Source organism: Microplitis mediator, chromosome 5 (genome assembly GCF_029852145.1).
Source record: "Microplitis mediator isolate UGA2020A chromosome 5, iyMicMedi2.1, whole genome shotgun sequence".
Taxonomy (NCBI): Eukaryota; Metazoa; Arthropoda; class Insecta; order Hymenoptera; family Braconidae; genus Microplitis; species Microplitis mediator.
Genome location: NC_079973.1, coordinates 18621040 through 18635286, shown reverse-complemented (window position 1 = coordinate 18635286; position 14247 = coordinate 18621040). Strand labels below are relative to the sequence as shown.

The window sequence follows — 14247 nt, the reverse complement described above, 5'->3', positions numbered from 1 at the left end:
CATATCATCTTTAAAGAGCATTTCGATTTTTCGTTTCAAATGATCCGGTAACGAGTTATCGTGTTCACCGGATATCAATTTTTTTCGAGGCGCCCCGATATGCTGCCGTCGACTTATTTTTTAATATTTGAGCCTATACTTGTCAATAAATCAAATTCGTCAACATGAGATAAATGCCCCTGTTACAAATGCATATGTTAACATCTTGAGAAAATCCTAATTTTAAACGCATCTCAAAGAAAGCATTTGAGTTTGTATGAAATGTGTTGCTCGACGAAGCAAGTGGCACTATTAATACTCAGATGTTCTTTCTCTCTGTGAAGTCAAGTTCATGACAAACCTCCCCTTTATATTTTAGCGTTAATGTCTCATCTTGTATGATATGAGATAGTTGAGGCACTCAAATTTTCGCGGCTCGTAATATTTGAAAGTACAATATTAAAAATTTTAAAGTCATCAGTGTGTACAACACAGTTAAAAACTTTTTGTATTTGTCTAACGAAAAAAGTCTGTGTGAAAAATTATAAATAATATAGTATATGCGTTGAATATACACTTTAGGTGTGTTGCAAGTAACATTTGAATGTGTAAAAATTTTAGAACTAGTAACAAAGCATATTAACATCCTTTTGTGTTATTTGTTTCACACAAATTAAACAATATCACAACAACATAAAAATTTATGTAAAATTTTGTTCTAACTCATAGTTTTGTGTATTTTAAAAATACTATTTTTACAAAATTTTTTTACTGTGCCGCTCTCAGTTATACTCCATTCAAGTTATGCAGTCCTCTTCATTAATTTTAGTATCCTTTAATACAATACTGTACTATGGCAGAAAATTATGCCCTTTTAAAATTTTATGAAATTTCATGAAAAAATTTTTTCGGACACCTACTACAAATATCATGAATATCTGTATGCAGAGACCTATGTGAGTAGATCTGCCCAGACTCATAGTCCTTTAGCACGTAACTGTATATCACTGGTTTGTACCTAAAGGATTGTAATTTTCAATTACGGTTAACATTTGCCGAGTTTCATGGTATAATTTTATAATGTTCATTTGAACGGCTGTTAAAAGGGAGATGACATGTGTCTGAGGAAGAGGAAAAGTGTGCTCATACGCCGCTCAGTGGTGACTCCTAAAACTACGCCCTTTTCTCAGCTCAATATCGGGAGCTGCAGCAGCACTCTTAATATTTATATCCTTTAATATTTCATTTTCAAATAAATAATATTTATATACCATTAGGGTGTGTCGAAAAACAACATTTTTTTTTTTGGCACCACCAGAAATCGATAGTACATGACAAAATAAAAATTCTGTCAGAAGATCAGCTCTTAAATTCAAGTTTTAGAGGTAGCTCCTCGCGATTTTTGATTTCCCATTTAAATAACATGGGAAAAAAAAATTTTTTACTTAGACAATAAGTTATTATACAGATAAGCCCCAGATACATTGATATAGCGAATTTAACGCTCTACAAAGAACGTCTTTTATCATTTTTTGATAAATCCATCTGTTCGAAAGTTATAGGACCTCGAAGTCGAGTTATAGTAAATTTTGAAATATTTTTACTTTTCCGCCAAACTATCAGACTTATCATAAAATGTTACAGAATTTTTTTTGTAGACAATTTATTTCCTACAAATTATCTCTGATAAAGTTTTTTTTTATTCCGCATAATTTTCTAGTTATTTAGATTTTCAAATCAAGCTCTTTAAAAAATAGTGTTTTGATCGATTTCAAGAGCTTAACATTATAATGGAAAATAATTAGAAATATATATTAAATGAATATAAAATAGAATGAAAATTAATCATGGACTTAAATTTCAGTTTTTGTTACCTCAAATGACCTAGATTTTAAACGAGACATCAAGTAATGAAAGGTTTTAATCGTATTCGCATACTATAAATAAAGATTAACATTTTGCATTCAGTTTCTTTTTATTTTAAATAATAAAATATTACTTTTAAGAAATATTATATGATTAATTACAATATTTAAATTTCATAACTTATAGAATTATTTTTAACTTTCAATCGATTTGCAATAATTTAATGTAAAGCTTATAAGATTATATGTATTGTTGTCAAGTATAAACCTCACTTGATATTTTTTACTATTTATGTATTTTTGCACATATATTTATTATATAATACAAAAAAAATTTTTTTTTATTGTATACTACTAGATTTTATTCTAATCTGTAGCAAAAACTCAAACCTGAATTTCATCGTCACAAACATCAGTGAATATTAATGCTTATGTTTTTACACGTGCAGACGTTTATTTTTGTCTGTATTTTTAGATCTGATATTTTCGAATGGGTCGTCACTATTTTTGAAATATTCTTCGGTGTGTTAAAGTGTCTACATATACATTTTTTATATTTATATATACATATATATATTTACAAAAATTTTGCTAAATTTTTTTATTCTATTTAAAATAAATTATTTTGAATTTAATAATTGCCAAAAAGTATTCAAAATTTATTTTATATATTTCATTACATATTTTATTTATATATTTCATTTTTGAAAAATCACAAAAATTTTCATTAAAATAAAATTAAAAATATTTTTTTATTTTATGGACATTTTTAATTTCAGTATTAAAATGAGGAAATTTACATTGAATAAGATGAAAATTTGATGGTTTCTTTGATATTCGCAGTAGCAAAAAAAAACATTTTTTTTTCTACATTATTAAACGACTTAGTATAAAAACTTACCCTTATTTTTCATAAAAGTGAGTCTCGCAGAAATTTTTTATTTTATTTTTTTTCAAAGAGTACAAAGTATTTTTACCACGACCTCACGCTGAGAGCAGACGTCTTTTGATGCATTTATAATATACGTTTTTTTATTCTATATTTTAGTTCATACAATTTTTTTTATAACTATTTTAAACCCGTCGAAAAAATTTAAGCGATTTAAAATAATTCCTATAAATATAATACGATAAATAAAGCGCTATAAATAAGAAAACAATTTATATTTATAAATTATATTGACATCAATATACATAATTTACTAAATTTATAAATTGTAAATTATGATGTAATATCAATGAAAATAACAACAAGTTTATTTTATAACTGTATTATGACCAATAACGTAACACTGATGTGATAATTTTATCCTATCAACGTACCGGTTTTGCAACTTATTTTTACTAAAATAGTCTTACATAGTATCCTTTAAATAACCATAGTAGATACGTAACATAACAAAGTCGTAATTAACTGACGATTTAAAATAGATGTATATCTAAATTTATTTGAAACATTATTCAATCATTCTTATTGACGGTATAAATACATATTAAATTTTTCTTAATTTAAATAAGAACTATATTAATTATTGAAATTAACTCACGTATTTATATTTTATTTATTTATCATTTTTAATTCAAACAACTGAAAGTGAAAGTTATTCTCTCCAGCCAAAAACGTTGGTTTATCTCATACAATAACCTCTTTTATTATTATTCCATATAATTTTTTTTCTGTTTCAGGTAAGTCAAGTTTTTCGACAGATTTCTGATGTTGAAGAGTTACGGAAGCGTAATAGGGTTATTAGCAATAACTAAAAAAATAATAAAGGAAGGATAGAACAAGTTTTAACAAAAATAAATTAATATATCTTGGCTTATAAGAATTGAAGCATGAGAATAAATTACTACAGGTAAATTGCTTGCTAAAAATAAATACTATTTATCGAGCGAGTTATAAATAGAATCTTAATGTGTGTACAAACTGTTTAAGTGTTTAAATACTTATTTTTTTAATTTTTGCATTATCACCTTTATTTTTATATCATATTCTCTGTTACAGACGATATTTATATAAATTATATATTATGAAAATATGTAAAATAGTGTCTGGTTATAACTTATAATATCATATTTGCAAAAAAATCATGGAAAAAAAGCCTCAGTCGACTTTGCTGAACTTAAATAAATTGTAGACTGAAGTAAAGGGAGCTTTAGCAATGTCATGAAAAACAGATCAATGAGGGGGCGTTTTAGGGGTGTTCATTCTTCGTAGGCGTAATTGTCCGTGGGTTAGCGTGAGCAAAAACATCGAGTTAGTAGTCTATTTTTATACTCTACGTTACAATATCAAAGACAATGGTTTATTCTCCTTGTTTCCTTTTTTGTTGTTCGCTTCCTTCTCTATTTCAATGGCATACGATAACACGTAATCATTAATTAATAAGTTACGTTATAATACAAGTGTTTAGTAACTGGTAAATTATTTAATTGATTGTACAATGTAATTTAATACTTCATAATATATATATATATATATATATATATATATATATATATATATATATATATATATTAGGGTGCGCCAAAAAAAAAAAAACTAATTTTTTTTTCTTTAGTTATCGTGAAAATATCGTTAAGGATGATAAAAAAAAAGTTCTGGTAAAGTTTGAGTTCTTAATATTAAAATTAAGAGGTGGTGCTTCGTGATTTTTGATTTCCCATTTAAATAACATGGAAAAAAAAAATTATTTTAGTTTGGAATTTTCTACTGCGGTAATGGCTCGTTGTACGAATAAGCCCAGCATATATTTTTGTAGGGAATTTAACGCTCTACAAAAAAAGTCTTATCATTTTTTAATAAATCCATCTGTTCAAAAGTTATTGGAGCTCGAAGTCAAGTTAAAATAAATTTCGAGATCTTATTACTTTTTTGGCGAAACGATCGGACTTATCATAAATGTCATCAAAACATTTTTGTAGACAATTTTATTTCCTACAAGTCATCTTTGATAAATTTTTTTCAAATTCTGCATTGTTTTCTTGTTATTTCCTTTTTAATGCCAAGCTCTTAAAATCGATCAGAACACTATTTTTATAGGAGCTTGTATTAATATTATATTAATATTTATACAATATTATACATATATATACATATATATATATAGGGAAGGGCCGGGCAAAACGGGTTACTCCCGAAATTTTATAGAAAAAAAATTTTTCCCATGTTATTTGAATGGCAAATCGAAAATTGCCATGAGATGGTTGTTAATATTAAAATTAAGAGCTTAAACTTTCACAGCAATTTTTTTTTTCGTCATCTCGAACAATATTTTCCGTATAATTTGTGAAAAAAAAAATAGCTAATTTTTTGAATCTGTCTAATATATATTGTAGATATATCAGAGTTATGTATGAGAATAAATAATTTCACTTTGTTTTTTATCCTTGTCTCTTTATGATAAATATACTTCCGGTGTAATGATCTCGGATATGCAAACATCCTACAGACTTTTCGATAAACATTTTTTTTTAATCCACTACAATAATATTATTTTGTTTTATTTTTTTTTTTTAAACAATGGGATGATATTTTTCCATACTGATTATTTTTAGAATTCAACAGAATAATAGAAGCAATCGTAGAATTTTTAAAATTTATTTTTATTACATTTAGCAATGGAAATTTTTTTAAATTTAATTCTTTTCTTAAGTAGAGAAGGAAAGTGAAAAAATCGAAAGCTCATTTCAACTCCCATTTAAAATGTTTTTCATGACTGACATATTCCTTTTACTCACTAACAAGTGATATAAATTTAAAAATAAATAATCAATAAATTAATGCGATAAGCTAATTGATATACTTGATATGGTGACAGTTAACTGTCGGCGCTGTTAACTGCGTAAAAATTTGTCGATCAATTTCATGTCCATTTAACATCTCAACTGCGTAATTAGTTGATACCGGCAATTAATACAATACTGTACTACGGCAGAAAATTATGCCCTTCTATCCCCCATGGTTGCGAACGATTTACAAGAAACCTAGGAACTCGTCCAGACAAGTCCGTACGTTCAACCACCCGTTAATACACTGTAAAAAGAGCGGTGTTAAAAATGGACTCATTTTAACTCCGTCCGGTGTTAAAATAAAATTACACCGGTGTAGGAGGAGTAATTTACCGGTGTTAAAAATACCGGTGTTAAATCGGGGTAACCGGTGTAAAAGCGGAGTAAAATCGGTGTAAAAGCGGGAGAACCGGTGTAAAAGCAGGGTAAACTGCGTCCGCTTGGAGTATTAACTTTAAAGATTATAAAACACAAGAAATGTCAGTTCTTTAAGAAAATTAATAAAAAATATCATTTATGAACAAGTATAGTGATCGAGTATGTAAAAATATTCACAAAGTAAAATATTTCAACACCGGTAAAGCATATCTACACCGGCGGCGGCGTTATTTTAACACCGGTCTAGAATATTAACACCAGCAGCGGTGTTATTTTAACACCGGTACAGAATATTTACACCGGCGGCGGCGTTATTTTCACACCGCTAATTTTAACACCTACACCGCTTGGATTTACCCCGGTGATTTTTTACAGTGTATTGAATACAGGCATGCATAAATTCTTAGCCATTAGCCCTCGTTAAATTTTCGCTGATAATCACCGCGATTCTATGCGTCCACCCACTACAGATATCCAGTGATGCCAGAACGTGGGATTTTTTTACCCCCTCCTGCCATTACACTCCATGCTATTTCACCACGGGAAGAGGTAAAAAAATCCCACGTTCTGGCATCACTGCAGATATCATGAACATCTGTATACATATATATAACACTCTTTTGGTGTGTACACACTGAGAAATAAAAAATACTTTTATTAAGAATATTTACCTGACACAAGAACATATATTCTTGATAATTTTCGAGAATATATAATTTTGTCTCGAGAATTCGTAGAATTGATGGAAATAATTTTTATTTAATTCAAGGAAAGCTATTCATTTGTTTACTCATCATATAATATCAAATTCATATAATAATAAAAATAAATTTTATGCTCTTTTTTCAAGAAATTGATATTTAATAATAGTAAATTGAATATTTTGAACGGATTTCATGAACCAAGAAATTCTTGTTTCGATAATATTATTTTATTTTCTCAGTGTAGATTAATTATACATACCGAAGACTCTGTGAGCAGGCCTGCCGAGGCCCATAGTCCTTCAGCACGTAACTGTGTAACACTGGTTAAAAGCTAAAGGACAGTAATTTTTCATCACAATTAACAAATTATATTAAAAGGTAAATGACATGTGTCTGAGGAGGAAAAGTTTGTGCGCTCATACGCCGCTTAGTAGTGACTCCTGAAACTACGCCCTTCTTTCAGCTCTACATTACATGACTACATTACAATGCTTACAATTAATATTCCAATTTGGCGATTGATTGATGCAGCATTGATTAATACTTACAGAAAACAAAGTAAAAAAAAAAAGTTTTATAATATTTTGTACACCGAAAAAAAGAATTTCTGGGCGCAAGAATTTGTTTGTATTATAAATTGAACACAAAAATTTTCATGGGACGAGAAAAAATTTATTGACTCAAAAAGTTTTTTTTTGCTCTGAGAAAATTCATTCTCGCCGTAAAAAAATTTCTGTTTTCAATTCATAGTGCAAAAAATTTCTTGGGCTGGGAAAAAATTTTCTTGGGGAGAATAAAAAATTCTTGTGCCAAGAAATTCTTTTTTTCTGTGTATATTGCGCATTAAATAAAAAAAAAAGACATTTGTAGTCACATACATTTTGAATTAGATATAGAGAAATGTATTTCAAATCGATGGATTTATCGATGGGATTACAAAAATATGAATCTCATAGATTTTTTTATTGAGTAGATTTATTTTGAATATGATAAAAATTTTCTTGTGATCTTTTATTAATAAAAAATTTATTTATAAAATAATTCCTTAAAAAAAAATTGACACTTGACATTAACGATAATAGTTAGATTGCATTTTTTTGACGGATGTTGCATATAAATCTGATAGATAGTTTACAAATTTCTGCCATATCGAATAGGTACTGGATCAGTTTTCATTATGATCTATTGTCCTCTGAGTCACTTTTATTACTTTACAAGAAAAAAAAAATAATAATAATAAGGATAATAACGATACAACGAAATTGAGTCGATAAAAATAAAAATACAATTTATTTGAATAGAAACCATTTTATATAAATTTTATTTGAAACAATAGATTTATAATAGATGTTTTATAATAAATATTTTATATTTTCGTATATTTAAATTTATCATACTCTTGAAACAATATTTCTTATCATCCAAAATATATAATTGATATACAGTAGGCTTGAAAAGTTACAACATATAACACACATATTTCATCATTATTTTAAAATATAAACGTTAATGATTTTTTTTGTCACAACAATAATATTTAGCTATGACGACTAAATGAAAAAAAATTATTTAAAAAACATTAATGCCCCGATAACACAATAAACAAATAAATAAATTTAATGTCATTAGTTATATGACCTATATATTTTTGTTTCAAGCACGTCATCATATTTATACTGTTATATAAATACATCTATTAATAATATTTATTGAGACTTGATTATTGTGAAGTATTAATAAATATTATTAATATATAACTTAATTAAAATATTTTCAATACAATTTCGTTTTATTGATCTCAGAAATTTGATTTCCAGTATTTATACTTCTATCACTGTAGTAAATTATTGATTTCTTTATTTGTGTCTATAATTAAACCAGAAACACAATAATCTCAAAAACATTAACTCAGAAAAAAAATAATAAAGTCATTAACGAAACATCAAGTGTAATTAAAATACCTTCTATTTCAACTTTATCCGTAATTACAAAAATAATAATAATAATAACAATAATAATTAATACTTAGGAGAGGAGCGAGGGGTAAAACGGACATCTTGAGAACGAAATGCCAATAGTGTCAATTACTTTACTAATTCTGCTGTATTATTTTTAGTCCCCAAATAAGTAGTCAGTACCAATATGACTCAATCGTAAAAAAAAAAATCTAAACACCGAGCGAAATCGGCCCCCATAAATCTTGAAATAATCGGTTTCACTCTCATTTATTTCATAAAATTAAATATACTTATGTATTTTTTTAACTTCTTGCTATGGAAATTGAAAATTTAAAATAAAGGGAGTTATTGGTTTCAGTAAAATTTTCGAAAATCGCGCGCACGCGTGTGTATGTGTTTTTAGGTTTTTGCTGCATAACTCGTGAGTCCCTCGACCGATTTGTTTCCTAGTTGGATCAAATCTTAGCCTTGAAAAGCTTTTTCGATTGCATTAGAGCACGTGCAAATCAGTCAATTTCTTCCAAAGATTTCGTTGAACTAACTTTACTTTTTTTCAACGAAATCTATTTTTAATCGGTCCAAGCGTTTTTTGAGCTCGACGAACCCAAAAGTTTATTAATAATATCGTTTTCGCGCTCTGAGCTCGTAAACAGCGGGAACCTTTGGGGTTAGCTCACAAGGTTAATCATTTTTCAGATTTTTTTTACTAAAAACGCAGTTATAAACCTTTAGCTGGTAGAGAAAATAAACATATTTATACTAAAATAAAATTCCGATTCATGAGCCACGTATTTTTTATTATTTTTCAAGCCATACATTTTATTTTTATTTACTTATTATATTATCAAAAAACATGGTGGCTATATTATGGGTTCGTTCTCTGTTACAAAGATCAGTTAACTACAAAATTTACCTTTGCCGTTCGAAAATGAGAACATGATGGCACATTTATTGCTATTATTGGTGGAAAGGTTAGCAAGTCAGTTACAAATCTATTATTCGGCTCAATTTTATCGATGTGAAGTTTATTTTTAACTATAAATTATTCGCGTTGCCTTATTTACGAATGAGAAAAAAATTATTGGGAACCCATTCTGCCCTTCATAATTTAAATTTAAGGTGATTCGTTTTGCCTCTTTATCTATTTTATAAAAATATCTTATAAGTTTCCCTCTGTCATTAAAAAAAAAACTCATTATGTAATTTCTGGTAACTCTTTCATGATATATCATAATAATGTTTACTACAGTGTCCTCTGTTTAAAACCACTTGCACACTATGCACACGACCTGATTGTAAACGACAGAATCACTGTACAGTACCATTACATACATTACATACTGGCGTAACGGAGTAGAAAAGAGGTAAGAGGTGGCAAGAGGTGAAAGGAAAGAGGTAGTACATATATGTAGAGTAGTATCATATAGATTCATGTAATATACACAAGCAAAGTAATACACAACGTGGACGCAACAATGCGAAACATCTAAAAATAGAATATTTAATGTTACCAACCGCGTCCGTATCGTGGCGCTATAATCGTCGGGGCGCGAAAGTTCTACCAGAAACAGATATGACTCCTCAGTTCTTGTTCGTCACGCGTATGGGAATGTTTATATTTACGTCTCATTAATGTCGCGTTTATTATTATTATTATCACTACTGTTTTTTTTTCTTTGTAATAAATAATAACAATAATTATCTTTACGATAATTTAATAAATCACTTAATCATTGAATTTTATTTCATTTCTAATTGATGATTAATGGTCGCTACCATTAGATGGTATAAAAAATAAAAACGGAGTCGGTTTGACGTGACGCTTTTTAATTCGTACGGTGAATTTGTGTAAGTGTTAACACTGATGTGACGTACATATGTTATCTTATTATCGCGTGTATCTGTTGATGTAAAAGTGTCTAAGATATATTTATATATATTTACATATGAATGTATATATGTAACAACTGATGACAGTTTTGTTAGTCAAGACAGTTTGCAATCGGGTGATTTGATCATTGATCTAGTCGTGACAATTGTGCTCGTATGTCTTAAGTGATGAATATATTTATATATATATATATATAGTTTTTTTTTCTTTGTTTTTGAGATTTAATTAGCAAAATTTAAGTTTTGTTAATATTTAAAAAATTAAAAACGCTGATATTATAAATTCATGTTTATTTGTGTGAGATTTATGTTTATTTACTCGGATGTTGTGTGATATTTATTTTTTTTTAGATCAAGACCAGAGTCCAAGGTAAAATTTCCCTCGTTTTAATATATAATGACGTTAATTTATTAACATACTCGAGTTATAACATCATCTTTGAATTCTTAAGAGTAATCTTGGTCTTTGAAAGAGTAATTGTATGATGAGGGGACTCGCGGTACATGCGCAATCATCGTTTGTTGTTGAAATATTATATTTGGAAGGTCATTCCTAACAATTTACGATTTAACTTTTTTTCATACATAAAAAATAAATATATTAATCACTTTTTTTTAATATATATCAATATATATATGTTAATATGATAAGAAAATTATTTTTATGAATCTAAATATTATATTTTATGAGTGTAAATGTAGCAGATATGAGACAGTTTATAAATTTTAAATAAATTGATAAATTATTTTAAACAATGAAATTTAAAAAAATGCGCGTACTGATTTTTCAATTATCTAAATACGCATTTTTTCATTTTTATTCTATACTTACATTTTATTTGGTTATTCAAAAATTTAAAAAATTGCTAATTGTCAGTTACATTCGCACTCATATTTTATGATATTCAAGTGGGCCGACGTCTAATAATTTTTGGATTTTTTTTAGAAACGATAAATTATAAAAAAAAATATTTCAAAAAATTGCACCTATAGCTTTTTAATTTTCTACATATGCATATTTTTAGTTTTTTTTTTTTTGTAATTAATTTGTTGACAAAAAAATCCGAAAATTGTTAATTGTCTTCTAATTTCAGGATCATTTATAATTTTTATAAAAATAAAAAAATATATCACTATAATCAAACTATCTGATGGCTGAGTTTAATTGATAAAATATTACTTTTAAACTCATGCTACTTTACCCCGAAAAAAATAATTATTAAAATTTCTATAGATATTCCGTTGAATAAACATATTTAAATAGTTTTTACTCAAATCGATAATACTCATCTCAATTTAAATCTGTCTTAAATTAAACATTGAAATCAATTTTTTTAATTACTTTTTGTTAATTAAATTATTATATATTTTTAAAATACAGCTAAAATATCTGAACTACACGTAAAGGTATACGTAATATTTTATTGTGTGATGTATGAAAAACCAATATAACATTATGAGGTAGCCATAAGTAAGAGTGTAAGAGTAAAGTATGTAATAATATAAAAAGAGTAAACGAATATAAGTACACACGGGGTCGTCGGTCCCGGGGCTTGTGCGACCTCGCTTAACGTCGTCGGTGGGTCGTTAAAACGGACTGAGGGAAATGGCTTCGTCGCGAACACCTGTTGTGCGGATTGCCGAGGACGCGGTGTCGACGGCTCGTAATTTTGATTGTTGACAATATTTCCCGTGACGCCACTAATGGGTACCCATGTAATCAGACGGTTGATATTTTTTACCCTACTGAAATACTCATCAGTTCATTTTTTTCTTATTTCCAATTATTGTATTATACTCGTAAATACACAACTCATATTTAGTGAATAAATATTTTTTTGTCAGTAAATAAAAAATTGATTATATATTTTAACACTTATATTTAGTAAAATAATTATTTAAAAAATTTTTCTCAACGATAATTTTTAATATGTATGCTATAAGAAATTTGCGAAGTGAACTCGGATTAAATCCGGAGTAAATTTGGAGTGAACGCGGAGCGGATGATTGTTTATTTATTTAATCCCCTCGGAGTTAAATTTACTCCGAAGATATTTTAATATTAAAAATCCGAATCGAAGTGAATGCTGATTTAAATAAAATCCAGACCACTCCGTTGAAAAGACAAACTCCCAATTTACTCCGGATGCAGAATGCTTTCTTTTAAAAACTCCGAGTGACGGAGTGAATCTGGATTTAAATAAAATCCGTAATCACTCCAAATCCACTTCCGATTTTTTACAGAACATATACAGTGTAATGAAAATTTTGGAGTAAAATATGAAATCAGCTAGAAAATAATTGACTATTTAATTTTTTTGCTTTCAAAAATCTTAATTAATTTTCCGATACTAAAATTAGCTGACATGTAATAATTTTTGGATTTTTTTGTTAAAAGAAATTATAGAAATAAAATTATTTTTAAAAATTGCACTTATAGTTTTTTTAATTTTGTACACGTGCATATGTTCAATTTTGTTTTTCTTCAAATTGAATCGTTGAAAAAAAAATCCGTTAGTTGTCTGCGAACTTCAGGATTATATTAATTTTTTAAAATATGAAATTTTTATCGAAATTTGGAATTGATAGGATTAATTGATAATTTTATCAACTATAATTACTTAGTACTCGTTTGAATTATTAAATTTTGTTGATTTACAATATAGTAGTGATTACAGATAAGGTCATAGCCCTCTGGAGAATGTAAAGTCTCGCGAATTATCAATATTATTTTAATTATAAATAAAAGAATAAAGTAGTACATATACATACATATTAGTGCACGATAAAATATATTAAAGATACAGCTGATGTAAATAAGTGTATAGTAAATAATAAATATGTGTTAAATGAATATATGATATGTATAAAAGATAGCAAGTTTTATAGTATTGTATGATTCTTTTGACTTGATTTAACGGTTGGTGAACATTTCGATATCGATTCGGTCACGTGCATTTATGATGTACATGTATAATTTTGTACTAAAGTCGCAGCTATTTTATTATATACCTATTGGATGTCGTTCTTTGACCCATAGTGTTTTCATTTTTTTTTAATTTTTCCGTATTGTTCATTAAATATACAGGCATTTGCATTATAATGTTTGTGTAAGAACAAATTATAAATTAAAAAAAAAAGTTAATGAAGTATCAAAAATATTGGATGAAAAATTAATATTCATGAATAATAAATTATATACAAATTAAATTACGGATGAATAAATTAGCGGGAAGGTAAATGGCAAAGACTCAACCGCTGAACTGTTAGGAATTGTTTATAGATTAATTAAAAGGAGAAAAAATTGATTACTTGACCAGTATTGCGATAATATATATATATTGGTTCCCAAGCGTTAAGTTTTAACACAAAGTTGACTTTAATACCCAAAAAACATAATTTAACGTTATAAATTATAATAATAACATAAATAATAATAAAATCATGCTAAATATAAAACTTGAAATACCAAATAAAATAAAAAAAAAAAATACCGATATAAAAAAGTCCTCGTTATTTTTATTTAACTTTTATCTTTTAGTATATATGGCAAAAATTTTATGTACAAGTCCTTGGATTTCGATTTCACTTTTATCGCGTTAATAAATCTAGTTATAGATATAAATAGAAATTTTTAATTTTTAGCAATAAATATAGAATGTTTAGAGAAATTTATTTAGA

General features: G+C 27.2%; 1 protein-coding gene and 1 long non-coding RNA gene across 10 annotated transcripts in view; both read left to right on the top strand.

Moving 5' to 3' along the window:
* LOC130669160 (histone deacetylase 4) overlaps positions 1–14247 on the top strand; it is a 135391-nt gene that overhangs the window by 59641 nt on the left and 61503 nt on the right. For 5 of the 9 annotated variants that reach the window (XM_057471907.1, XM_057471911.1, XM_057471908.1 and 2 more), the window contains exon 1: positions 10270–10936. The exons of 2 other annotated variants lie outside the window; for them this stretch is intronic. The gene's annotated coding sequence lies outside the window, so the exon portion shown is untranslated. Of the gene's footprint in view, positions 1–10268; positions 10937–14247 lie in introns of those variants that run through there. 2 more of the 9 variants (XM_057471915.1, XM_057471912.1) reach the window with 1 other exon arrangement.
* On the top strand, positions 3333–4247 carry LOC130669161 (uncharacterized). The gene is made up of 3 exons (XR_008990125.1): positions 3333–3466; positions 3531–3700; positions 3850–4247. It is a non-coding gene; the product is annotated as an uncharacterized LOC130669161 (long non-coding RNA).